The sequence below is a fragment of the Diadema antillarum genome, unplaced genomic scaffold (assembly GCF_040938485.1).
Source record: "Diadema antillarum isolate AM-2024a unplaced genomic scaffold, OU_Dant_1.0 seq00000248_RagTag, whole genome shotgun sequence".
Taxonomy (NCBI): Eukaryota; Metazoa; Echinodermata; class Echinoidea; order Diadematoida; family Diadematidae; genus Diadema; species Diadema antillarum.
Window position 1 is genome coordinate 2,510,597 of NW_027271292.1, and position 5,240 is coordinate 2,515,836.

The window sequence follows — 5,240 nt, forward strand, 5'->3', positions numbered from 1 at the left end:
CATACTATCTAAGACCCTGTTTACAGTGCGAGGTGAGGCCGCAGCTCGGCCGTGGCCGAGCCTGCCTTCATTTCAGTGTAAACACGCAAAAGGCTAAATGCGGGGCCAAAATTGGCCGCGCATTTGGCCACGCTCTGGAGGTGGTCTCGGCCGCGGCCAAGCCCGGCCTTTTCTCAGTGTAAACGCAAACTGGGCCAAATGCGCGGCCAATTTTAGTCTGGCTTCCAAACCCTCTGCCCGTACTATTTCGTTATTCAGGATATTAACCCCCTCAACGTCGAAAAACTAGTATAGTTTAAGGTGGTCGCCATGGTGTCGCCATGGAATCCAGTTGGCAAAGGGTCTGAAAGCCAAACTATGCCAAATTGCGTTTGTTTACAAGCAGAGCGCGACAACGACAAAATATTGAAAGGTTTGAATTAAAAGCGCGGCCGAGCCCGGCGGTGTAAATGGACAAAATTGCAGGGCTCGGCCATGGCTCGGCCCAGCCCCGCACTGTAAACGGGGTCTAAAGCTCTCTAGTCTAAAGGGGGGGGGGGAGGGAGTAGATCAGAAGGGTCTGATGTTAGAGATTTCACAGCTGTATATAATGGTCATTGCTCTTGGTGGTGGTCTGTATTAATTGTATGATAATCATGACTGATTTGCTGTGCAAATGGAATTCAGAAACCCAGAGGGCCCTACTGACTTTTTTTTTTTCTTTTTTTATGGCCGAGAAACCGTTGACGATCCGTAACGAGTCTCATTGCACTGTTATGGGAGATTTGATTGATAACAGTGGGAGCATACTGTGATTCATCAGTTTTTTTTGTAGCCAAATTATGATTTTATGCATACACCTCATATCCTTGTGATCTTTTGTTTCATTGTTGACGTATATCACTGGCAAGAGATGTATTTCCACACCTTCCACAAACCTACAACTTGTCTCAATCTATTAAGCTTTATATTCATTCAACTCTTTGTAATCTCATTTAAAAGTCACCTGAGTGGAAGAGAAATGTTCTCACTGAAGTTATAAATATCTCAAACATGTTGATTGCTCTCATTTCTCAGTCTTTTTTTATGAGACATTCTCTGGTACCGGATATAGACTTGAGCTGATTTTGTAAAAACTTTTATTTATTTATTTATTGGCCAGTATCCCCGTCATATTGTTAGATTCCTTTTGAATAGCTGTGTATTAAACTTCACTGATGAACAAAGGCTTTATGGCATAGGTTCACTTCAGAGTTAATGCGAATATTAAATTTCTCACACCAGAAATATGGTCTTGTCTCGCTCATGCCACTCATGTTATGGGGGTTGAATTAACAGCATTTTTTTTCAATCATCATGATTTCATGCTATGATTGATTAATTTCAGCCATCAAATTTATTGCTCCAAATATTGATGTTGCCACTCTGATGCAAATGAGAGAATTGCTGCATCAGTGTCATTTGCATTGCCAAGTTTGGGCAGCATGATTGATATGAGAGTCAAAGTCCAATGCCCGGTGAAATCACATCAATCTATTTTCACGGCTCATCAGTGCACAACATACGGTGGGGTGTGAAAACTTGCCGTACTCATTAAACGTGTTTCACTGGTTAACTATTAGCGGTATCCATGGTAACGAGCATGGAGTGTTGGTGAATATTTCACCATCTTTCCCCATCTGCTATATCACCTACTCCAAGAGGACACATCTTTTATCATGCGATGCTCACATTGTGATTCATGCCAAAATGTGATGATAGGAGGGCAGCCTTCACTCTTTATCCTTTTTTTCCAAGATATCAGTGTTTGATTTCAACATTCCAAAAGGAACACACAATAGATATATCTGCAAGTATACATACATGTTTTCAGTATAATCACTATATCAAGCATGTACTGAATTTTGAATACTGAATATTATGACTGTGTAGGTTTAAGAATACAGTCCAATGAGGACACTTTTTATGCAAGAGGAAACTTTTTCAAATAATTCTATTTACTGAGACAAGTGCACACTTTTACAAACTGAGCAAAATAGGCATATTGTTTTTATCTTTGATTTTCTGACATACTGTTTGAATTGGATATGGAAATTAAATTAAATAAATTAAATTGAATTGATTGAATTGAACTGAACTGAACTGAATTGAATTGAATTGAATTGAATTGAATAGAATTTAATTTAATTGAATAGAATAGAATTGAATTGAAGACTTGCCATCTTATGTCATGAGATATAATGGATAGGTAATGCATAAAAGTCAAGAAAAATACAGTTGTCAAAATAAAGTATCAGAAATACATTAAGTACTACCTACTGTCTTCCATAAAACACAGCGCAAAATTTTAAGTGCCATAGTTTGCCAGCGTGCCTTGTTTTCTTTTATTTTTTTGAAAGTCGGTTGTCTTTTAGTTGAGTCACCCGTCATCCTTGGCAGAATTGTTATCAGCTCGCATCCATAAGGAAGCGTAGAGAGGATGAAAATAATACCCCCTCTGTCTGAGCTGTGTACAGAAGTCACCATGTTCTGATTAATCCCTTGCATGCCACAGCTATCAATTGTTACACCTGCCGTCCAAACGCGTGGCTTTCGGTGAGATGCGCTCTTCTTCGCTAGACTGATGGATCCAGTGATATCAGTCTCAAGAGATTATCTTGTCAAGACATGTTTGTGAGGAGGAAGTTTTCTAATGTGAAAAGTTCAGCTGCTTGATTAGGCACAATGCAGCATTCCTCAGTGAAGACAGAATAAATTGTCTGCAGTTACGGAGTGTTTGCGGTTTACAGTGAGATTCAGCAATGCCTTTATTAGTGCCGTCAAGAGAAAATTGACATTTATGTATACCAACAAACCTGCCAAATACTATGTAACTTTATAAGCACTTTAGGTATTAAAGGGAAATATTCAGCTCCCTTATAAGTGTATGCTGTCAAGCGTCTCGTTTAGTTTGTACTGATAAAAGCTCATGAATTTGTTGACAGTGTAAACTTTAAAAAACGAAACAAAACAAGGTCAAAATGTTTGTCCTCCTGCTCACTAACTTGATGGTAATGTGACTTTCATTACTCAATAAATGTAAATGGGAAAGTGAATAAAACATGTCACTATTATTAACCCGATGAAGACTAGTCCTGAATATACTAGGGTACCTAGGTAGGTGTTTTGGGAAATGTTGATGTATCATAGCAAAATCTGCTCATCCTCAACATGTTAGAACTGTGAAGTTAGAAAAGCAGTCTGTTTATTTATAAATCATGCTGAGTAATCACTGAAAATAAGACCATAAAAGAACTGTCACCATCAAGAAATGCAGCATGTTAGATTCAATGACTTTAAACCTCGTTAAATGCTCTACCTCCTTCTAGGCATATTCCTGAACAGTTTCAGATGTCTAAATGACTTTATTTCAAGTAACACCACTTGATTAATCCACAGATAGCTTGACACATCCCGTGGGTCTTGTCAATAAAAGCCAAATTAGCTGATAGACCTAACGATGCCTGATGAGGTCTTGAGAGAGAGGTGTTAATATGTCAAAGTCACTTAATTAGTCTCAACACACGGATGAACATGCACAGAGACATGCAGAGATACAGACATACAGACACTGGCTTACACACACACACACACACACACGCACACACACACACACACACACACGTACACATGCACTGACGCAAAATATTGTCTAAATAATATGTTGTAGATCCATATGGCTTTTACATTCCATAGTATGTTTGATTTGACCTTCTGCATTTACTGGAGACACATGTACTTTGGAAGAATTTTAAATGGGGAAGTACTTTGTGACAAGCCAGAAATGGAAAAGAAATAAAGTTTAGTTGGACATGTTTTACGAACGTTGCTTAGTTTCTGAACAAATGCCCATGCCAGTGAATACATTCATTACAAAGCATCAAAATGGAAAGCTCTAAGAAATATCCAACATTTTATTTTTTTTTCTTCTGTTGTGATTGAATTGTGCATGCACATTGCTAAGTAATAAAAGCTAAAGAAATGTCTGACTTGGATTTCCTCTTTCTTTATCTTGTTAAATTTCAGCAAAAAGACTTTGAGAGGCGGAAATCATATCTTGCGTAAGTGTATATACTTGTCAATGAGTACTCTGTGAAGATGAATGTTATTTTCCGTTCTTTACCTTCATAATTTTTCATGTATCTCTTCATATCTTGCAGATTATGTAAGCAATATAATCTAGAAATGGAGTTTTTCTTGTAGTAGTGCATAACAACACTCTGCATCTAAATAGAGTGTTTATTGGAATGTAATGCTAAATCGTTTGATGTGGTATATGATAGTATGCAGTGTCCAAATGAATGGAGATATTTGTAGTATATAGACAGGAATAATACCAGATGTAATATAATAATAGCAGGTTTGATTTCAAGTTTGTAATTTTTTTTAATCATGTAAGTTATGCCTCTTTGGTTGATATGTTGTTTTGGTATTTTATAATCCATAGAGAGATATTAAAATGATAACAATCAAATTTACCTTTTGCCATACTTCACCTATTGAGAAATTTGCACTGATGCGGATTCTTCTTTTCAACGTTGGTTTTGATTGTTTTACAGTCGTCTCCAGCAGCAGCATGATGTTCTGGAGCGCGAGTTCCGGGATGCGGCGCTGGGGATGTACAAGCGGTATCACTACCGAGGAGCAAAGGTGAGATAGATCACCCATCAATGAAAAGATCCCCTTCCGTTCTATGAGATGCAGTGAGAGAAAAGTTACCAGTCCCTGTCTTTGGGCCTCTTGACTGTCTTACAAGATATTCAGATTTACTGATCTATTTTCAGTATTGAAAGGAAACCTGTGGAGTGCTCCTGTGTAGTTGTACTTCTTTTTTCTCTATATGCATCATTATTTCATAATTTGTTGAGACTAAACAATGCTGATTTGTCTGCCATGTTTTCAGTTTTCTTGCAGATTTCTATTTTAAGAAAAACATCTGAAAGGATTATTTGCATGGAGATACACAGAAAAAAAAAATCATTCTCTTTCCATCAGTACAATTTTTACTCCAGAATTCATTCTTCTCCTTTACAAAAAAGAAAAAAGAAAAAGTATGGTTGACAATAATGGAGTAGCATGGTTTGCATAGTAAGTCGGATATGGAACAGCTATGCGAATTATGTGTGAATAGTATTACAAAAAGAATCAGTATGAAATTGTTATAGAACCTTGTGAATCATTGATTACAATCACTTACTGGTGTAGGAAGATGTACTGACAAT